Below are 24,956 nucleotides of genomic sequence, written 5' to 3' on the forward strand. Positions count from 1 at the left end.
ATGAGATATAATAGATTTTGTGAGACAAGGTCAGAATGATTTCGGGTTCCCCTATTCTGACTTTGGAAAATCATCAAAAATTGTAAAACAATAAGTATGGGTTATAATTTATATTTTTAAAATCCTTAAATAGTATATTTTCAATAGAAAGAAACGGGGATATCATCGAAACTCTATACAAGGAGATAATTAAGTTTTAGTGAAGAAGGGTCGGAACTGTCAGACAACAGAATAGCGGTGACTTTAAAGAATAAACTGTACTTATTGGCTAAACAAAAAATTCTGAAAATTTTATGGTAAGAAGATATGTTAGCCTAGTTTTAGGAGAAATTATTGGATCCTAATTTGGAGTTCTTTAGCTCAAGATAAAAATAATTTAGTGGCTATGATACAAATGGATAGTTTTGAATAAATTTACAAGTAAATAGTAAAATCATAGATAATGTTACGTATAAGCATATTATATAAATTAAGGATGTGGAATTGAGAGGAGGAGGAGTAAAATATATATATGAATATTCAGCTAGCATGGATAATTTGTATGCTTTTAGGCTCGGGGACTAAATTGAGTAAAAATAAAACTTTAAGGGTAAATTTGTAAAATGTCAAAAGTGACCAAATTACATGAAATGAATTGTTTTATTATTTAAATTAGTAAATTTAATGAAATATTAATTTAGATCAAGATTGGGTGGAAATTTGAGAAAATAGAAAATTTCCAAAATGTCCTCAATTTTGGTATTTCGCAATTTAGCTTTGGTAAGTTCGTATGAACTATATTCTGTATAATTTTAATTGAAGTGAATGCTATTTGGTAATGAATATTATATATATGTGTGTGTTTTATTATTGGAATTGAATTATTATTGGTAATATGTATAATTATTTGATGCATTGAAATGATTATCAGAAGCTCGATTGAGTTGGAAGCTTGTTGGAGATATATCACATTATCCATTGGTTCTATCAATAATTTTGGCTGATTTGATTCTGGTTATAATGGCATGTACAAGTGAAATTGGTTAACGTTAGCTCATTAATGTTTTGATTTTGATTGGTTATAAATATGAATGCTTGATGAAAAGAAAAGTCTGAAAATTAATTAGTAAACTCTGGTAATGCTCTATAACCCTATTCTGGCGATAGATACGGGTTAGGGGTGTTACATTATAACAATCTACTTTGACGTGACCTAACTTATTACAATAGCAACACTTTTTCTCTCGCTTCTTTGATGCTACCAAAACAGAAGCTTGCCTATCTACCTTTCTATCTTAAACAAACTTATTTTCAAGTTTGTCTTTACTCAACAAATGACCTTTCACATCCTCGAATGAGAGTTTGTCTCTACCGTAAATGAAGGTCTCCCTGAAAGACTTGTATGAATAGGGTAAATAGCATAATAATAGGATAGCTTGATCTTCATCATCAATCTTAACCTCAACATTCTTTAAATCATTCAAAAGAGTAATAAATTGACTAATGTGATCTCTAAGAAGCTCATCTTCGTTCATGCGAAACGTAAAAAGACGTTATTTCAACACTAAACGATTAGTTATAGACTTAGTCACATAAAGAGTTTCTAACATTTTCCACAAGGTGGATGAAGTTTTCTCCATCAATACCTCTTGCAATACCCTATTCGCGAGGCACAATTGGATTGCATACAGGGCTTTTTCATTAAGTTCTTCCTATTCTGACTAATCTAGATTCTCAGGCTTTTTCCTGGTAATGTCTTTTTTCAGGCCAGTCTGAACTAGAATGGCCATCATTCGAACTTGCCAAAGATTAAAATTTGTGACACCATCGAACTTCTCAATGTCAAACCTTGTTGCTGCCATATCTGAACAGGCTGATCTATGAAAATTGAACTAGCTTTGATACCACTTATTGGGGGTCGACCAGATTAAGCAACGAACAAGTAAAAAATAGTGAAAGAAATTGAAAACACAAATTTAACGTGAAAAAACCCCTTCAAAGAGGACAAAAACCACAAGCAAAGATAATTTTACTATAATGGAAAAAGAATGAAGAGTACAAAAGATGGAGATAAAAAACCTAAACCCCAAAACCTGAAAATAAAGAGCTCTCAAAATGTAAACACAAAATTCTCCAAAAGTGCTATGAGTTCTAATCTTTAATGGGTGTATTTTCTAAGGTTGTAAAAGAGTCTATTTATAGGCTAAATTCATAGGTCTAATAAAATAATCTAGACTAATCTGAGTTTGACTGAAACAAATAAACAAAGTTTAACTGAGAGATTATCTCTCAAATTTGACTGAAATATGAGGCATACTCAACAATATATATGAACTTGGTGAAACAGGTAAGTATGTAAATGATTTAAATGTCTTGCATTAGGTAAATGACTTGTAAGTGATAGGGTATTGGCCTAATGTTAGAAAAGGCATTGATTAGCATAACTTGATGTTAATATGTTGCAAATATGAGATGATTATAATGGTTATATGTTTAGGAATTAGTTGGAAAATTACATGTTGTTAAACAAAGAGAACTTGTGGAAACAACATGTGACGTCATGATGTCAAACATATGTCCTGGCAATGAGAAATGACTTATAATGTCACGATGAGACAAGGAACCTTATCATCCTGATGAGATCAAAACAGTATGTCACGTTGTAACGAGGAACTGCTTCACATCGTGACTTTAAACCTATACTTTGAATTCTTTACAATTCAGTCCTTATTTGATCTTCGATTAGCATTAGAGCTTTCGTAAGCTCACATAAGACCCGAGAGTGATTATTTATTGTAATATTTATTTATGATATTCGTATTTATATGTCCAATGATATGAATAGTATTTAAAATTGATCGTAGTTTCTTCGACAACAAATGTGTGTCCTTGTAGCTCAAACCTGGTGATTGGTTTGAGTATGGGGTGTTACATTTAGTGGTATCAAAGCTATAGATTTAGTCGAATCTTGGAATAAATCAAGCTTGAAATTGTATCTAGAGGTACATGCCAAAGTCGAGTCAAGTATGAGTCAGGATTTGGATGCTGACTATGAAAATTTATCTGTTTTATAGCTAAAAATGTCAATGGAATTAAGAAATGTTGTTAATAATGATATAAATAACATCAATCAATCTGATGAGAGTGAGAATAGGATTAGGACTGAAAATGACGTTGATTTTGTTGGGAAATGTGTCCATATTATAGTAAACATGTAACTGTCTTATATGAATTTAAATGATGAATAAATAAAGTTAATTTCACATTTCACTTTAATATCTTTTGTGTTTCTATCTTTCATGTTTTGCATACATAGCAAAATTGTGACAAACAAATATTAGCTCATTAATTGTCTAAGTTCAAACTAATGATAAGTGGCACTATAAGAAATTTTACATTGCGAGAAAGGCAACTTGCTTTAGTAGATAATCTAAACGAGTCTGTAATCCCATAAAAGAATCCATGTGAGCTTTTGATTCAAATACTTAGAAGGATTATTATGTCATCTATAATTCCAATTGGCGAGATGGCTAGTCTTGACTATCGGAGTAATTGACTCCACATGTAAAGACATGATGTACTCATTGGAACAGTGGTACATTGGACTAGACCCAAGTTAATCCGTATATGAATTGATTCACTTGTGACATTCATGGTGTGGTTTACCAAAATCCCGAGTTAGTCACTGACCATGTGTATGTAACTCATGTGCTTTGATATAAATGGTGGCTTATGCTCTAAAGATGATCGAGCCTATAATCGGTATGTTGGGTACATGACTTGTGTATGGCATGAATTTACTAGCAACAATGGAACCCATAGCTTGATTAAAGAGTTAACGATATCCTCTCATTGGCATTGTGTGGATTGATAAATATGGAACGTGGTCATGGGTTGCTTGTTCTTGAACAAGCAATTTATCACAGTTATTTGTTGACAGTGATCATATTAATCATTAAGAAGACACAATGGTGACAATGAGATAGAATAGAATTGCATTGAGTGAAAGTATTTAACTTAAAGGTATCAAAGATATCAGATGAGGGTAACACACACATGATGAGGTCATTGGACAAAGCAGTTGGATGAATTGCTTTCGTAAAAACAATACAATAAGAAGTTTTCAATCATGGTACTTCTTGTGGATTGACTCCATGATTAAGTAAATTGTGAATTATCAAAACGATGCTTTTGGACATAATTGAAATTGCTCGAACCTAATTGTATATGTCTGATTGGTCCCTCCACTAGCTCCTGATCAGACTGCATTTGAATTAGAAGAAAATTCTACAACTTTGGAAATAATTTAATTGAGTTGATTCATTTTATGTGGAATTAAATTAGGCGGTCATGATAATTGTTCAACTAGAGAAATTGATTAAAGAATTTTTTTGTAAATTTAATTTTTGAAAATATTAGTGATTTTTTGGAAAATTAATTTTGATCAAGCAAAATTAAATTAATCAAATTAATTAAAATAAATATTATATTTTTGGAAATTAATTTTCAAGTCAGACAATTGACTTAAAGGGTAATTGAACTTGAAAATTGGACCTCAGATTGAACATTGAGCTCGAGAACCCAAAATCGTGACCAAAACCCAAAACCTGGTTGAACCGAGCTTGGTATGTGAAACTTGGCTGATGGTCCAACCGATGGCTAGACTAGATCGGTTAAGCCATCGCTAGCCCAGATTGAACCAACTCGGGGTATCGTGAGGGTGTCGTCCCAACACCATCGGGCACTGTGGTACCAACGGCTGTGACGACAACATTCTGGTGGCCGATGGGTTGTCGATGATGGTTGTTCTTTGGTGGTTGAACAGTGAGTGAATTACACTCCTACTAGGACTCTACATGATGTGATTTCCCAGACCCGAATAGAACCTCAAAAATAGATCAATGAGACTCGTACTCGGTAGTTGGAAAATTGGCAAACTTGATATGATCATCTTGATTAGGATCAAAATTGGGTAGAACCTAGACCAAAAGTACTTGCAGTATAAGAAACCGAAGTTATATTGAACTCGACCCAGTTAACTTGCAAAATTACTCGAACCTTGGTATAGTGAGGTCGCCATACTCTGGGATGGATGGACGAAGTGATTAGACAAAGGATGAATGCTAAAAAACCTTAAGTTTTGTTAAGTTCGATAATTCAATGAAGAACCGAATATCACACAAATAAAATGTATATTCAAAATGTTGTTGTGTAACCTTATAAATGACCTAACTTGATCTATTTATACAACTAGGGAGCTAAGGAGCCACATTCGACCCTAAATAGATGTTCATGCTTATTTAAATTAATTCATGTATAGTTTTAGGTTCAACGAACTCTTGGAGAGACACATTCATCCTCATTTTTTTCGTGCATGTATTCTTAGGTAAGAAGAAACATTCAAATGATATGAATGATCAATAAAGGCCTCCTCTATCCCTTTTGACCGAACATGTATTTCCATGGGACATGCATTCTTCATAAATAGGCGCATTAATGAGATGCATGTTCATGAATTTGTTACATGTATCTTGTAGATTCATCTTGCACTTGTGGAAATTTAATGTACCAAATTTAGCGTAGCTCTTCCCCCTTGGACTTTCATGCATGTAGCCATGCAAGTATGGAAGCTGATTGGTCAAATTAATCTCCCTTCAAGCCACTGTCCATGCACCAATCTTATTCCTTGAATTCGGCCAACTAACAAATGCATGAATCCATGTATTTGGCCCCTTCATAGAAACGATCACATGCACAAAAAATAATGGTATGTATTTGAGGATTCCATGAATGTACTTATGTATGCATTCGGCTTTAATGAGAATTCATGACAATCTTTTAAATGGCCAGCCGAATAGTCCCTACAAAACAAGTATAAATAGAGAATAGATCAATTCAAGCAAGCACATTTCAAATAAGCAAAAGACACTTACACATGACACTTAAAACAACATGACAACCTTAGACACTCAACATGAATGAACGACACAGACTAAGCTAATATGATAATTAAACAAACCCAATTGAAAGCAACTTAAACACACAAATAAAAGCATGACACCATTTAACACAAATAGTTGAAACATAGGAAATAATTAAAACTGTGAATTAAAACGAAATGCAAAAAAAAAAAATCTAAAATTGATTCAAAAGGTTCAAGGTGGCCTATTAGAATGCTCGGTCAATACTTTGACCAAGTGAACTAGAATAGGACTTGGGCTCGACCCAATTTGAACAATATTACCTTGGCCTTGATTCCAAAGCCCACACATCAACCCATTATGAGCCTCCTTGAAACGCTTTGCTCGGGCCTTCGTAATTGGCCCAACGGGAATTTGCAAAGGATTTTGCATGCCCTTGGATGTTTCTTGCATAAATTGACCTTGATGGTTTGACCCATTATCATCATTTGGTGATCCATCAAAATCTGCCTTATTGCTTGATCTCGAAATCACATCACTATCGAATAATTTGATTTCAAATTAAACATTCTAAAAATAATATTATTTTAATAAATTTAATATTAAATTTAATTTAATACTTATCTTGTTAATTTTTTTAATTTAATATTAAAGCTATTAAGTTTAATTATAGTTGAACTCTCTAAACTCTCCCTATATAAAGAGTCATGAGTCATTTTTTTTTACAGACTTGAATTCAAAAGAAACTTGTAGAGAGAAAATTATTTAAAGAAATTATTTCAGAAGATTTCTAGAGATATTTTTATTATTTACAACTTAACCTAAAATTTTAGAGAAATTGAAAAATTACCTCACTGGTAATTTTGTAGATTTTTTATTCGAAGCGAGCCCACACTCGGTAGACGTGAGCTTGAGGATAGCGGAGAAGGCTACTCTGTCCAAGTGTTCATCCTAGACGAATTAAAAATGTATAATTTTGATTAAGTGTTTATTACTTTAGATATCACAACCAAGTTCTAGTTTTGGGAAAAAAATTAAAATTCTCATTTTTCCTCAAATCTATTTTTCGTTGCGCTTTTCAAACCCGTTTTTTCCAACAATGGGTATCAAAGTCAGTTTATGCTCTATCTGTAAGTAAAAACAAATAATCAAAATAGATTTTTCTTCTTCTTAAATGATTAGATTACATAGAAAGTGACATTCTTTAGATCTTATGCATGTTTTGAGTTATATATGGGAATGAATGTGATATTATATATTTGTTATATAATTTTTATTTTTTACCAAGGTTGTGGTTCTTAGGAAATAGACCGTGGACTATCATCTCCGCGTAAGACTATTTTTTTAATTCATAGAATTCTTGTGAGCCGAAAATAGATATAGGACTTAAATTTAATTTTTCCAAAAGGAGTCCATGATGAGCAGAGGATGGAGCGATGGTGGTTGAAGACCCAAGGAATGCCTTGTGGTGAAAAACTGTGTAATTTTTGTTTTTCATTTATTTTCTAGAAATAGAACCATGAAAACCTTGGTTGGCAATTTTATTTTAGTAACCCATCTATTTAAATATATGTTTTATAATTGTTTATAATATTTATATTATATTATGTTATAAGTTTGATATATATGTATGAGATGATCCATAGTTTATAGATTGAAAAATAAGAATTGTGGTAATGAGAAAATACATGTGTTGTATTGTTCCATTCACTTCTTTAGGTTATTCGATTGCTGTGAGAAGTGTGGTAATGAGAAGGTGAATGCCTAGGATTGGTTCTGGCAAGGAAAGACTTGGTTTTTAGGTGGTCAAATATGATTCACCTCCCTTTCCTGAGACCCTACCCAATGCACAGTTCACATTCACTTCTTCGGTTTTTCCCTTAAAAAAACTGTGGAAAATAAAAGTTGTTTGTTTTTATGATTGATTGAGTCTTGTGAATAAATTAATGTGAATATTATAAAATTTCCATAGCATGCTATGCATATATTGGAAGCATGTCATATAGATTAGGTAAGAATGCCACCAGGACTATTGTATGATCATTCTTGAAATCTGGGATAACAGCCTTGCATGTTTTTAAAATATTGAGTGGGAGAAGGTCATTGAACAAGATCTACGACCTCCATTGATGGTCGCTAAGTGATAGCATGATAAAGTTTTGAGTTAGTTCGTACCTTGGTCGCACCCTAAGGTAAACTTTATCATATGGGTTCACTGGATGAGATTTCCTTTTAAGGACAACTAGTCATGCATGACTCTTAGTGAGATTGTCCCAAGATGACTCACAAATGAAAGGATGTTCATGATGGGAGTTGAGTTAATGATACACACTAAAGATCGTCTCTATTATATAGTTTCCCAATATATGATATTTAAGCTAGAGATGATAACCAAACGTTAAAGGTCGTTGGTTCGTGTGGAGTCTTAAGAATTAAGATTCACAAACTGATTGGATGTAATAATGTTCTTGCTAGTTAATCACTGGACCATAAGGCGACATGATTGATGAGTGTGAGAATGATCGTAGCAACGGAAAAATGTTCTTCAATGTTTTAATACAAGACTTATGCATTATATTGCATTCTTGATGTGTTGTTGAAATGAAAATATTTGCTTAATACAAAGATAATAATTAGTGAATAATTAATTTTTTTAGTTTAAATTTGTCTCCTACTCTTCTTATTAGCATTCTTACTAAGAATAAATTTAATGGGGATAACTTTTGAGAATAAAAACAAAACTTGGTAATAGTTCTCAGCTGTGAGAAACACAAAATCGTCCCTGACGAACCTTGCCCACCTAAAGCTTAGCTCAAAGCAAGAAATCACTGGGCAGATTTTGACTTGATTGTTCATTGTTATATGTTAGCAAGCATGAATAGTGTGTTGCAAAAGCAACACAATAATTTCTGTACTGCCAAATAGATCATGACAAATTTGGAGGACTTGCTCAGAGTCCAAGTCACATTGGCTCGACAATCCGCTATTATAATTTTGATGAACTCCCAGCAGAAACCTGACACTCCTGCCAAAGAACATATGCTTAAACTTAGGTAATCTTTGTGAAAGCGGAGGACAATGAGGTTGAATTGAACGTGAAACTTAGATTGAAATAGTGTTCAAATCCTTGACCAAGGAGTTCGCTGGCTTTAAGGTCGCTTACAACTTGGAAAACAAGGTACTTACCTTAACTCAGCCCATGAAGGAATTACAATCCTATGAGTTGGTGCTGAATGGTGGTAAGTTGGTTCAGGAGAAACCTGTGGCAAACTTAGCTATGGGCCCCTCGTCCTCTAAGGGGAAGCAAAAAGCAAAGAGAAAGAACAAACTGGCTAAGTCTTTGGCTCCACCTCATGTGGATAGGGTGAAGAACTAAAAGGATCCTTGTCACGTGTGAATATAGTATGTGAAATGTGAAAGTATACACGTTGAATCAAATAATATAATGATAAGAAAGATCATCTCCATAGGGATTGGTTAGGATTAATTTGGTTACGTTATGGCTATAAAGTGTATGAATTATTTTGTGGCAAAACAGTGACAAAAATGTAATGATAATTAATACAATGTTGGTGTATGAAAAATGTAAATAAAAAAATAAAAAATATATATACTATTGCAAAGAAATCAGGGAAAGAATGAGAGGATCAAATCTATTGAATAGGAAGATCAGGATTAGTAGGAATCTACCCTTATAAACCAAAAATGCCTTAGCAAACTCTTAACCATTTTACTGCTTAGAACAGATCTAAGATAATTTACTTCTTTCGAGAGCAGGACCTTAGGTTACACCACCTAAAGCAATATATGACTATGAGCCTTAGATGTGATTCCAAGCACTGATTTCTCTTCGTTTTGTACAAACACTGCTTTATGTCTAGAAACTTTTATAGGTATTCTGTCGAACAACCACTTGTATCATTCAATTCCAGTCCAACTAACCTAACCTTTTCATAATTAGATTATGTTTATAAGCATACTAAACATTCATCTATTTCTAGAGTCTGCATGCATGCAATTCAAGAAGAACAAATTGAATGAAATAGTAAAATAGATTAGATCACAGCTTCAACATTAATGGAAAATTAGAGTATGATCTAGTAAACTCAACCCAATGATATTTAGCTCATGATTTGATTAATCAAATCCAAATTCGAAATACCATTCAACATCTTAAACATTTAATCAAACAAAGAAGCAATGTAAAAGAAAATAAGGAAGAACTTCGAGAAGCACGCTTTCGCTGATCCAGCCCTCAACTGCAATGTTGCAATGTTTCGCAAAGACCTAGTTAATTGCCTTCATCCTCTTCCTCATGTTCTGTTCAGCTTTTCAGCTACTACTGCTACCTTCTATTTTTGCCTCAAGATCCTTCCTCTGAGAAAGGCTTGTTTTCCCTCTCCACTCTCTTTCGGATCTTCCTCACTTTTTATAGGGTAGGTCCCCCTCTCATCACACAATTTTTCCTCCTTTTTCAGGCGAATCTTTCTTGTACAAGTACAGCTGGCTGAGAGTGGCACGAATTGAGTGCTGATTCAATGTCTTCCTAGAATTGCCATGGCATTAATGTTGACAATCCATCCAACCTTTTTCTTGACAAAACTTCACTCCTTCATTTCTTTTCCTCATTCTACACATGTTATTCAAGCACAAACAAATCATTCCACCCACAAGTAAAAGTAACATAATAACATTTAAGCACAATCTAAGCTTTATGATGCAATGTGTTAAAAATACAATTATAATATCTAAACATGAAAATAATTCTACTTAAGTACAAATAATTAACCAAGTCTAGAGGCCTGAAACATAACTCTTTTCAAGATTTATCTATCCTAAAAGACCAAATGTTTCTTCTGTATCTGAAAAAGGGCACTTTAGATCAAACTGCTGTGAGTATTTTGATTAACTTGTCAAAAAGGGAAAATGTATGAAACTCTTTGTAGTTGAAGCTTGCTTAGTGGAAGAATCAATTCACAATTGGGTTATTGGTTCTAGAGCCACTAACCATGTGTTTTTTTTACACGGGTTTAGCAAAATGAGAAGTCCGTGTGATAGAAGCCTCTCGTTGTAGACTAGAGATGAAAGTTATGTTTCAGTTGAAGTAGTGGGAGAAGTTATTTTATATTTTGATAATTTTAGGAAGATTGTTTAAAAAGAAGTGTTTTATATACCCCATTTTAAGAGGAATTTAATTTCTGTAGTATGTTTATTTTATAACAGTTATTCTATGATATTCAATAAAGGTATTGCTATTCACAAAAATCTTTCTTTAATCTGTAATATATGGATGAAAAACAATCTCTACTTTATTAAACTAAATAATTATTCAATGCTTCAAACTAAAATAAGAAATAAGAAACTTAAAACTTCTTACTCTAATGAGGGGTACCTATGGCACTTAAGACTTGGTCATATTAAGCAAGAAAGAATCACTAGACTCATGAAAGATGGTCCCTTAAGTATGCTTAAGGAACTTATTATTCCATAATATGAATCTTATTTAGAATGTCAAATAACTAAGAGGTCTTTTAATTCGAAAGGTATAAGGACCAACCTAACCTTAGAACTTGCGCACACTGATGTATGTGGACCCATTAGCATCAATGTCTGAGGAGGTTACGATTGTTATGTGACTTTCATCGATGATTATTCTTGATATGGATATGTGTATCTAATGCACCACAAAAGCAAAACCTTTAATAAATTTCAAGAGTTTCGTGTAGCAGTGGAAAAGCAATTAGGTTTATCCATAAAGAATCTTCAATCTGACCAAAGTGGGGAGTAGTTGTCCAACACGTTCTTAGGATACCTCATAGAGAATGTGATTTCATCCCAATTGATTGCATCGGGCACTCCACAGCAGAATAGCGTAGCTGAGAGAAGGAATAGAACCTTGCTTGGCATGGTTTGTTCACTGTTAAGATATTCACAACTTTTTACTTCCTTCTGGGGATATACGATATAAATGACTTACTATATTCTAAATAATTTGCCAACCAAGTCTGCTTGTAAGATATGTAACAACCTATACCCGGCCTGGTCGCCAATCCCAAATACAGAATGTCACGCCACCGTCTCATGTTATATACAATAAGCAAATGCTCATTCGAACAAATCATCCATCGTTCTATTATTCGCGAAGGTTTTAAACCACTCAACTTGATAGTTATAATTGTTTCATGCAAATCTCACAATAATTAGTCTTATAAACAATTTAAAACATGCTTAGGGTCCATTTAGCAAAATTTTCAAAACATGCCCATAGGTATCGGTACTGGCACTAGGGTATCGATATTTTTTCAAAATGGTATCGATACCACATAAAAAATGATACCAAACTTGCATTTTGTTTCTCAATTAGAAACCCAAAACTCGAAAAATATCGGTACCTGTTCTGACATATCAATTCTTTAACCCCAAGTATTGATACTCGAGCAAAGGTATCGATACCAAATCTCTATTCTGAATTCCTGCATGTTTCAAGCACAAATGTATCAATTTTTAAAACCTAATTACCGATACCTCTACTCTAGACCTCAAAACTGCAACATACATATGTAGTAAATTCATTCCAAATATGTTTCTAATCATCATGCATCAACTACTAAAGAAAATAACCATTCAAACAAATTAATCAATAGTTCAAAATACCAAACTTGTGTCCAAGCAAGTATCATCATGCCATTATCATTGTTCATAAACCAAAGCAAATATTTATACTCATAAACCTCTAAGAAAACAAAAGCAAATTCGATAAATAGTCCAAACACATCACGACATTAAAAAAGTCTATCACATTGCCTTTTCCCAAAATGTAAATAAAGAACACCTACGGAATAACACATAATTGGCTTGGATCACCTCCCGGACTGCCACACCACTCACACCGGTACGCAACTAATCTGTAATGGGTAAAGAAGGGAGTGGGTGAGCTTAAAAAGCTCAGTGAATGATTAGAATAAGCATATCGCAAATGTGTCATCATGCATCCACAAGGCAACCATATATAAGTACGATTACAAAAGTCTTACGTCTAGTGACATATAGTACCTTTACATGCATTATATATTAGTTCATTTACACAGCGTTTACATACTCATGCAAACATGCATCTTGAAAGACATATTCATTCAAGTATATATCACATTTCACACAAGTCACATAAAATGATAAATTAGCAATATAGCAATACTCCACTAAGCATACAATATGTTCCTCACAATTACATATAATATGATAGATTGGCACTTGAGTTATGAAACATGTAGTGAGCTCTACCATCACTCATCGAATACACAGATCTCCATCACACCAAACGTAAACTCATAGAGTCAAACATGTCTCATAAGTGAAGCATATAGCTAGCACTCTCCTTATTTCCCCTCACATGTCCCGTTAAATGGAGCTTAGCTCTTATTCCCTTATCCCTCCAACATGTCCCAAAGCCTCAACGCCCAAAATCACTATACATATAAGTGAGTACTCACAATCCTATGGCATGCCAACTATATCCAACGGTTTCAAGATCACAATACCAAAATATCTTAAAACAATCACATACCACTTACTGGTTATCGGTGCACTGTCACTACATGTTAGCAAAACACTATCACTATCATCTAAAAATATATCATGTATACATTTTCACTTTTCACAACCATTACTATATCAACATATCACATATATGAGTTTCTCATCACTATGCACAATTTCATATTCATATAAGCACAAAACCATAAGATAAGTATAGATACAAGAAAACTTATAGTCAGAATCTAGAGTAGGGGTTTAAGCTACTACTAAATTCCCAAATAGCATATGACTCATGTCTACAAGCAATGATTCCAAACACTTACCACTATGCTTTCGCTGAAAAGTCAGAAGCTTAAACTAGATCTTCCTTTAACTTGTAGAAGGCTCCAATGAATCTGAGTCTTTAGACATAATAACCATAAAAAATTCACAATCAGACAGTAACCAAAGACTCACTTAAACCAACTAAAACATCAACCAAAACCTTTAACATAACAAACTTAGAATGCTCATAACCTGGTCTACGCTTAAAATTTTCACCTAAAATGAATTTCATTCATCTAATTAGTCGTCTACACCTAATCCTCAGCCCTTAAACCGCACAAAACTACACATTTCAAGGTATCGACATTTTTTGACAAGTTTTGACCAAAATAACTAAAATTCATTAAAAAATGAGAATTCTTCAATGAAACTTCAATGTAAGTTTATAAATCTCTTAATCATGTTAAAATAATTGAAAGACACTTTGAAATCACATTTTTACTCAAAAATCTAAAATCCACCATTAACGACCCAATTTTTTGGCTTTTATCTAAAACATGCGATTTGAGGGATAATAATTCAATTTGAAGGACTAGGTATCATGAAAAAATTATAAGAATTAGAAACATTACCATTGATGAAAGATTAAATGAGTTTTGATGCAAATTTGGAAAACCTACGTTTAGAGAAGATGTTGAAATCTAGGAAGATTTTTAGTGTTTTTCTTCGAGATTTAGGAAGGTAATTGAATTTGGAATGATAAGAAATCAAAGTATTATTGTTTGAGAATAAAAAATCAATTGAAATAGTAAGGAAAAAGCAAGGGACGACAAGCTTGGTGTTTAGAGAAAACCTATCCTGAAAACAAACCTAGGAATGGGGTTTTTTAAGTTGAATTTTAAAAACTGGTAAAACTACAGCATAAATGCTTACTATTTTGACTTTTTTGCAATTCAATCCTTTTTCTAAAATTATGGGTTTCTAGAACACTTTTTAAAAAATTGATTTAACAATTATAATGCCATAGTCGAATATAACTTTTGTTTACCATGCTACAAAATTTCGAGCACTTTAGAACTAAAATTCCAAAAATACTCCTACAACTCCTAGGCCCTATTTTGTATTGTTACAAGATACCTTATGAATTGTGGCATGAAAAGAAACTCGCTCTAAATCAATTTACAATATGGGCTTGTCCAACACACATTTCATATAATGATGCAAAGAAGTTGGATGCACCGACAAAATTGTGCATGTTTCTAGGATATCCGAAATGAATAAATGGTAAATTATTTTACAATTTGAAAGATAATACAATTAAAGTTTCTACTCATGCTACTTTTCTTGAAAAAATCTACATGAATAACTTTAAGCCTTAAAGTAAGGTGGTACTCAAGGAACTTGTAGGAGTTGTGGAACAATCACCAACTTCAATTCTTGAGAAAGTTGTAAAAAGACCTACAAACAATCAACAACGTAGGGGAATTCATTGTAGTGGGAGAGTTTCTAAGAAACTGGACTTCTTCATTGATGATCGTAGTATTTATAATACGAAAACCAATTATGAGGATGATGATCCACTCACTTACGATGAGGTTATGCAGGACATTGATTCCAAGCTTTGAAAACATGCCATGGATACCAAAATGGATTCGGTAAAATCTAATACGATGTGGGAACTTGCATACTTACCAGTTGGGATTAAACCCGTAGGGTGTAAGTGGATCTACAAGAAGAAGAGAGATGTGGATAGGAAAGTTGGAACACATAAAGCTAGACTTGTAGGGAAAGACTACACATATAAAGAAGGCATTGATTAAGAGAAGACTTTCTTTCCACTAGTCATGCTCAAGTCTATCAACATACTCTAATCCATCGCCTCTACTCTCGATTACGAGATTTGGCAAATGGACGTCCAAATAGCATTCTTGAATGACTATATTGATGATGCCATTTACATGGTTCAAATTACTGGCTAAGATCCATTTATGTACTTAAGTAGGCATCCAGCTCATGGAATAAAAGATTTGATCAAACGGTCAAAATTCTTGGGTTTGAACAAAATGCTGATGAACCTTGTGCTTATAAGCGTATAAAGGGAAATTATGTTCTTCCTCTTCCTGTATATTGTTGATATTCTACTTATTGAAAACAATGCAAATGAATAATTATTGGTTAAACTATGGTTAACTCGATAGTTTAGCATGAAGGACTTGGGTGAAGATAGTTATATTCTTGGAATTTGAATCCTTAAGGATCGAAAGTGTCACACCCGATTTCCTTATATCCAGAAATTTGGAACAATTGGGGGATTAAATTGAAAGAGACCGTAAGCTAACGGTCTCTACTGAAAAATTAGAAAAATATGGAGGCTGGTTTGGACATAGTCGAGTTCCAAATCTGGTTCAGTTGGCTAGAACCGGCTGGTCCCTTGGTGGGGGCACAAAATGATTATCAATGGATGTTTCCCACAAGGTTGAAAGTTGCACATAAAGGGCTATAAATTTCTAGGAAAGGACTTCACAAGGAGAGTTCTTCTCGATTTTGTTTCTCTTTCCCCTCTTCTTCATATTCTTTCTTGGTTGCTCTAAGGAAGCTGTGGTAATGGAAAGTTCTGCGTGGAACGATGATCATAAGGTTTAGGTCAGAAAACTGTAGAATCCAATAAGCTAGAAGGTTTTTAGTCCTTCTATATAGGTAAAGTTAAGAAAATGAAGATAAAAATTTCATTTTAGGGGTTCTACATGTTTTTGAAAAATTGAGGTTTAAGTTAAAAATGCTAAGTTTAACCTATTATTTTGGTTATCATGCTTAGTTGCACGAAGAATTAGAGCCTAGACATTCAGAAAAGCTAAGTTGATAAGGTAAAGAAGCATCAGGTGAGTTTTTGAACTCCAATTTTCCTTGAAATACTACGATGATGACGTTAGTTTCATAATGATGCATAATTTTAGTTGCCTAAGAATGCTTGTTGCATAAGGTTGAATAAGGTTATGAGTATCTGCTAGTGCGTTGTTACTTATGAATTTGCATAAAATGTCTTTTTATTATTGTGGAATATGAAGGAGTATCTTTGACAGGTTAGATGAAGTTAGGTTGGGGAAAATGGTGATTCTGTTAGATACTGCCATATGGTATTGCTGAGTGCAAACTGTGATGTGTGAAGATTCGGGCCTTACGAAGGAGACACTGTGGTGTTCAAGCATCAAGGTTAGGAATGACAAAATGGAGGAATGGACAGAGGAATAGGGAAATAGGAATTCTGTTAAGATTTCCCATCCAGGATTGCTAGGATCAAACCGTGATGTACGAAGCTCTGGACCTTGCAAAGGGGACACTTTGGTGTTCGAGTATTAAGGTAGATATAAGATAAGATGATATTGACAATTATTAGGTTCCATAGAGCAACATTGCAATAATGGTTAGTAGGCTCTATAGGGTTACACTGGTAAGGTACTTTGTGGTGACACTTATAAGAGGTTTAAGGTGTAAGACCATCACTCAACTATGGCGACCAATGAAGTCAGCTGAGGCAGTAAACACCAGGTAGTCTGCTGGGACAGTAAACACGGGGAACTCATTCAGGACACTAAACATTGTTAGAAAAAATCCAGTTTCAAAATAGTTTTCTTTTACAACGAAAAATTAAAATTTTGAAAATCGACCCGGTTTATGATATTTATAGCAATAAATCTTAATTGAATTCATACCTTTGTCTTTGTATAAGTGGATCCTTGATGTTTTTTGATATTCAACCAAACGATCTTCTCTGCTATTCTCGTACCACGAACTACTTCGAGTGTGGGCTCGAACCAATTGAATCAAAACACAGAACTAGAAAAAGTTTTCCTTTTGGGGTGAAAACAAAAATTCTCCATTCTTGAATAGAAACCAATAAAAGTGTTATTCTCAAAAGTTTTGTAAATAGCTCCACCGGTGCTATCTATTTATAGTAAAATCCTCGTGTATTTAGGATATAGAAGGCGGCAACCCTAATTAATGATACTAGGCTTTTCTCATTCCAACTCCTTACATGAGGGGTTTTGGGCCTCTCACATCGGGTCCAATTACAAGTACTTCTTGGTCCTTTTTGACCAATACTCTGTAATATAATCCAACCCGACTTAGTTTTTTATTTCCCAAAATAAACTTTAATGTCTACATATTAAATAATTTTCTCATCCCAATTTTACCCCAGTAAAATTTTGATAATTTTACCCCCGATAAATTTTGAGAAAATTCGTTCAATAAGTCACAACTCAGAATGTTCACTATGACTGAATGATTTATTTTCATTTTCGGGTTTCAAACTAGTCAAAAAATATAAACTCATTCTTACATTTTTTTAAGTAATCCTATATAGGATTGCAAGTTTCCATTTTCATTTTCATTTCCATTGCTATTTTGGAAGCTGTAAACTTTAAATTATATAGGTTTTTTACTAGTTTATGGCACCTTTTACTTAAAATAATATTAATCCAGTATTTGTTAATTAAAAGGGTGAATTTTATTCATATTAAGATAAGGGCATGATTTAATAAAGAATGTAATTCTATGTTATTTTGTATTAAATATGTGCATAATTTAATTATTTTATTATTTTATGTGACATATTAATTTTGATTTAAGTTCTTTCTATTGGACTAGAAAATTAAGAATGGTTTATTTGTTAAATCCACATGGACATGAGCCTATTTCTCACTCTACATGGACGGACCCATCAAGCAAAATTGGGTTATTAAGAGATTAATTTGATCCAATTAAAATTGGTGCAATTGATGAACAAGTCTGGCAAGCATTTGAGTCATCAACGCGTCCAAATAATAAAGAATGAAGCCCAATTTGGCAAGGGAATTTGGATAGCTCAAAATTCAATTTTAGGATATTTATTTAGAGGTCCTCACACTGGCAAAGCATTTAGAAATTAGCCCTCAACAATTACCCTTGACACCGTCTGCCACCTTGCTTGATTCAAGCATGATTTCATGCATGAATCAAGCAACCAACAACCATTCCTTTCCACGATATATGGCCACCAAGCATAAGTGCATATCTTGGGCTTCAAAATGCTATTTTTAGCAAACCTACTAGCCATCCCTCTAATATAAATAGACCCTTTCATTCCACTACTCAATCATCCCTAACTTAACATTCATTCTTCATTTCTCATTCTCATCGCATTTCCTTCCTTTCAGGCATAGTAATCCCTATTTTCCCTCACCATTAGTTAAGTAATTCCTAGAAAGAAAACTTTCTCTTTGCTAACCACCTTGAGGAGCAATTTCTGGAGGAGCAGCCATGAGAATTTGAGGAAGCCTCCATGATTAGTGATCACACTATCAATCTTCCTTCTGCTTTTCCTTAGTTATTCATTATGTTTGCAAATCGTGTTGTTGTCTTCTCATTAATGATAATAGCTTAATTTTGTTTAGCTAGAATGATTACATTTATTTAATAATGTTCATTTGAGTTATTTTCACATCTTTCTGTGCCTCAGTCATTCATTTTTTCAATTAAACTCAAGTATGTATTCCATTCATACGAGATTGAATGCATTAGAATTAATTGAGCGATCCTAGCTAGACGAGGACTAATGGACACAATTATTGAAAAATGCATGCTTAATTTAGATCCTAGGCCGACTAAAGTAAAGGTTCATAATAACTAGAGAGAGCTTTATTATCTTTTATAGTTGTTAGGTTTATGTGATTAAATTGTTTCAAACCTAGCCCATCCTTGTTACTTCACATGAATTCTAAGAAACCCTTAGTTAAATATGATCTGTAATATGTATGTTTTTCTAAGTAAAAGATTCCGAAAGGACTTAATATTGGTTTCAATAAGTTCATGAAAGATCGAGTTGCCATGGAAAGTTCTCCGAAACATTATGAGCATGATAAAAAATGAACCAAGCTAAATAATGTAATTATTCTAATGTTATCATTGTTAAAATCTTGTGAATTTTGCTACTTAATCCATATCATCCATTTTAACCTTTCATTTCATTTGCATTTAGGTTAACTTGTATTAGGGATCACATTGCATCTAGTCATTTATCTTTTCCAACACTCAAAATTATTTTGTTTTTATTACCAAATTGTTAATATTAATTTTGCAAAATATTGATTAACATAGACAGTCCCTGTGGAGACAATAACTCTTATATTTATTACTTGATAATGACTATGTACACTTGCACAAACCATGCGTTACAAGTTTTTGGCGTCATTGTCGGGGTCTGTTTATTTTATTCTATTTTGTTTCTAACTTTACTCTATATTATTTTTATTTTCTTTTTAGGTCTTCATAAGCATAGATCGAATCATGGAATCACTCCAATCGAGTGGGCATTTAAAGAAAGAAGACTAGAAAGATTAGCTTAGAGACAAGCCGTAGAAATGGAACTTGAGAATCAAAATAATGTTCAAGGTAATAGAGTCGTTGATGATAGGGATCGAGCTATAAGTCAATACGTTGTGCTATGTCTTAATGAGTTAAATTCGGGGATTAGGAGACCGGAGATCGAGGCATCGCAGTTTGACTTGAAGCCTGTGATGTTTCAGATACTTCAACCAATAGGCCAGTTCAGTGAAATGCCCACAGAAGATCTGCATCTTCATCTTCGATTGTTTGTGGAGGTGAGTAATTCCTTTAAGATGGCCAGCGTAACTGAAGAGGCATTGAGATTGAAGTTGTCTCCATACTCGTTGCGATGAACGCTTTCTGGTAAAGCATTTTCCACCTAGCAAAAATGATAAGTTCTGGAATGCGATCACCACTTTTCAGTAGATGGATGATGAGTCCCTATACGAGGCATGGGAAATATTCAAGAGCTACTACGTAAATGCCCTCACCACAGGATTCCACATTGTATCCAATTAAAAACATTTTATAATGGTCTCAATGCACACACAAGGTTGGTTGGTAGATGTTGCTGCAAATGGTGCTCTCTTTTCGAAGACTTAGAATGACGCTTATAAGATCATCGAGAGAATAACTAGTAACAATTACTGGTGGCCAACAAATCAATCAGTTTTAGGAAGACGAGTAGCTAGAGTACATGAAGTAGATGCCCTTTCTTCACTCTCAGCTCAGGTATCTTCTATCTCTTCAATGTCGAAATAGTTTACTACTACCGGTTTAAATTATGGTGCAGCTCAACCACCAATCCACTACCAAGGAGGTGGACCGAATAAAAATTACATGCAACATAAATCAAATCAACCTCTTGGTTTCAATCACCAAGTTCAAAAACCAGTGCAAGTTGAACCTTCCAATAATTTGGAGAATTTGTTGAAGGCATACATTGCTAAAAATGATGCCTTGATTCAAGGCCAAGAAACAACATTGAAGAATCTGGAAAATCAAGTGGGATAATTATCTAATGAGCTTAGAAGCAAACCCCAAGGTGTTGTACCAAGCAACATATAAAATCCAACAACAGTTGAGTCTTCTAATAATCTTGAGAACTTTTTAAAAGCATATATGGCGAAGAATGATGCAACTTTGAGAAATTTGGAGAACCAGATAGGGTAATTAGCCAATGAACTTCGGAATAGATGGAAGACGGAAATGTGCAAGTGTACACAATCGCAACAGGTAATAAAGTGACAAGTAAATGTCGAGTTATCGTACCCACAGGACTGTGAAAAGAATTATTTATGGATGCTATTTAAAACACTTTGGTGAAGAAAAATATTTTGTTTGAAGAGGGTGATTAAAAAATAAGATTTTAAACTAAGTGAACTAAATAAATAAATCTCAAATGCACGATTTCAAAATATAATTTTAATCAAGATGACATAATTGTGTTAGATTAATTACATTTCTTAACTTAGAATTATTAAACTCATATTTATATTGTTACAAATAAGTTCACGGCAACTCGGTAATTTGCTAACTTATGAACATACTCACCTACCAAAATCCATTATCTCTTGACTATATCTCTATGTCAATTCAACCGATTAAACAAATCTTAATAGGCAAATATGTTCTTGCACATACATACTTATTAAATCAAAATAATCTCTTGTACATATCCCTATGTTAATCCAAACAATTAACTCGATTTAATAAGCACATAAAAGACTATGTGAGGTAACAAAGTACCCTTACCTTGAAACAATTTAATCACAATAATCTTGCAAGTTATGCAACGCAAATGTATCGTCAGATATCGTTGCTAATCTAACCCTCAGCTACCTTAGATGATTAAACATGCACTGATTAAGTATTGTGTCCATTAATTACAATTTCAATCCGTTTAAATAATTAATTTGTTAGTTACCTAACAATTGTAATGCAAGAATAACTTAGTCATGATTTTACTTAATCAAGCATCTTACCGAGGCCTATAACAACATAAACACAATTTCAATAATTTTAACAAATGAAATGCAATCAACCTTACACGAATTAAATTCAAGCTAAATTTATTAAATTAACCATTCCAACAACATTAATATTCATAGATATGTTCAGCATAACAACAACAGAAATTAAAGAGATAAGGAACAAGAATCAAATCCGATGTTTTTCCGTGGCTTGACTAGTTGCACTGTTCTTCCTTCTCCATTTTCCTCGTCAACCAAGGCTTCTATGAACACTTAATTGTTGCTCCAAATAGATGATGAATGCCCATTCCCCAAGAGGAGAAATAGGCAAGAGAGCCAGGGAATTCTGAAATGAAAAAAAAGAGAGAAAGTGGAGAGAATAGAGGAAAGATTTGAATGCTTGAGGTGTGTTTTTCAAATGATCAGCCTAAGGGGGTTTTTATAGCTGAGAAGGGCTGCTAAAAATAGCTAAAATTATCAGCCAAAGATCCCTCACTTGGCCGGCCACACATGTGGCAAGGTTGATAGTTTCAACTTTGCTAATTTAGGCTTGGGACAAATATATAAAGTCACCAATTGTGGAGGGGTTTGAATGCAACTTGAACAAGTCTTCAAGGGCCTCTTTTCAAGCTTCAATAATCAGATAATAAGCTAATTTGGGTCAGCTCTTGGGACAGTTTTCAGACTGTCCATTTTTTGGTCGGTTCAATTCACTCGGTTCAGTTCAACTGGACGACTTTTTCATAATTAATTAATAATAATTTAATAACTCAAATTAAATTGGATCTAAATTAAAATTAATTATATTATGAATTAATACATATAATTTTGGACTATCTTAGGTTGAAATTTAGTTTTCCTCGATACTTCAATTGCTTCTCAGTTTTGTGCTTCTAGTAGTGTCTGCCGAGCCATTTTTCGCCTTCTGTGCAAATCTATCGAAAATAACCAAAATTCATCAAAATTAATTATAAAATTAACTAAAATTCAACATGTTCATATTTTAAGTGCACTTTAATTATTTTTTAAAAATTAATTATTTTTTCAACAAGAATTTTATCGAAACTGTATGATTTTAAGTTAAAAAGGGTATGTAAAAATGTGTAAATTTATGTGTTTCCAATAGACTAAAAGGAGCTTTGCCCAATGTCATGAAGAACCTAAGAAAACCAGGCAAGGAGAATTGCAAAGTGGTCACTTTACAAGGCAGAAGGAATTTGGAACCCAAAGAAGTTGAGGTTGAAGATGAACCTCCCAAGAAAGAGGAAAATCAACAAATAGTTAAAATTTCTACACCAGAGAAGCCAGATTCTATAAATTCTTAAGAGGTAAAATCCAAACTAGTGAATCCTGATAAGCTATCCAATCCAAGACAAAGTTCCACAACCTCGTATCTTCAAAGACTCCAACAACATGAGCAACAAAAGAATACTCAATTTAAGAGAGTGTTGGATGTGTTAAAACAACTATGTATCAAAATTCCGTTGGTGGAAGCTTTGGAGCAAATGCCAAACTATACGAAAGCTATGAAGGAAGTTTTTTTTTTAGAAGAGAAGGCTTGGGGAATTTAAAACTATAGCCCTGACTACAAAATGTAGCCTATTTTTTCAAAACAATTGCCTCCTAAATTGAAGGATCGAGGAAGTTTCATCATACCTTGCAATATTGGAGAATCCTATCGTGGTAAGGCTTTGTGCTATCTGGGCTCGAGTATCGAATTGATGCCTACGTCTATGTCTAGACAATTAGGTATTGGTAAGGCCAGACTAACTACAGTTACACTCCAATTGGTGAATTGATCTTTGGCATACCTAGAAGGAAAGATCGAGGATGTCTTGGTACATGTTGATAAATTCATATTTCCTACTGACTTTATTATATTAGATTTTGATGCAAATAAAAATGTACCAATCATCCTAGGAAGAACTTTCTTGGCAACCGACAAGACGATAATCGATGTACAGAAATGTGAACTCACCATGTGAGTTCAAGATGAACATGTGAAATTTAATGTACTCAAGGCCATAAGATCTCCTGATTAGGTTAAAGATTATTTTGCTGTCTCCATGGAAGATCCTCTGGTTCGTGCAAAATTAGAATATAATGATCCATTCGAAGGTATTTCATCTGATTAACCACATCAAGATAAGGATGATACATGTTTGGAAGCTAACTCGAAAGGAGCCAGTTTAAAATTTTAGCTCAAATCATTAGAACTATCATCACATGAGTACAAGCAACCCTACCCATCAAGAGAAGAGTCACTCAAGTTAGACTTAATGGTTTTGAAAAGGCACGAAAAAGGTATTGAGTGGACTATTGCAAATATTAAAAAATTATATTAGTGGACTATTGCACGAAAAAGGTATGAGTACAGAAGAGTTCGATTCAATCTTGAGTATTTGATCTTGGGAAACTCAAGCCTTAATGGTTAAAAGCAAGGATCATGGATCCCATCTATGATATTCAGTGGGTGAGACATGTATCAAAGAAAGAAGATATCACAGATAATAAGTTGACTACATTATGGATCTTCATAGGTAGACAGATTTGTACGAAGGACAGAAAGTCGAGTAAAGCAAAGCAGAAAGACCATTTCCTGCTGCTATTATTTGATCAAATATTGAATATAATTTTTGGCCAACATTATCTCTTCTTTCTAGATGGATACGATTGGTATGATAAATGGTCGTTTGACATCGCCTTTATCAGTGACAATCATCAACAACATTGAGGGAGTTCTCTTCACTCTCTCTGTCGTTAATTTATTTTTAGTTTTTTTCTCATTAAAATAAATTACGTGTTTATAAAATTTTTCCTGAATTAGTACATTAAATTAATTCTGTCTAAGCAGATAGGAACTTAAGAGGGACTCTTTGTGACCCCTCAAACCTTTCCTGGGAACTTAATTTGATGTAAT

The 24,956-nt window shown here is 33.5% G+C and overlaps 1 non-coding gene across 1 annotated transcript; it reads right to left on the reverse strand.

Annotated features, from left to right (window-relative positions):
- Positions 1-20,456: 20,456 nt before the first annotated feature.
- Positions 20,457-20,563, reverse strand: LOC128040207 (small nucleolar RNA R71). Its single transcript, XR_008194865.1, has one exon. It is a non-coding gene; the product is annotated as a small nucleolar RNA R71 (small nucleolar RNA).
- Positions 20,564-24,956: the final 4,393 nt, after the last annotated feature.

The sequence above is a fragment of the Gossypium raimondii genome, chromosome 3 (genome assembly GCF_025698545.1).
Source record: "Gossypium raimondii isolate GPD5lz chromosome 3, ASM2569854v1, whole genome shotgun sequence".
NCBI lineage: Eukaryota > Viridiplantae > Streptophyta > Magnoliopsida > Malvales > Malvaceae > Gossypium > Gossypium raimondii.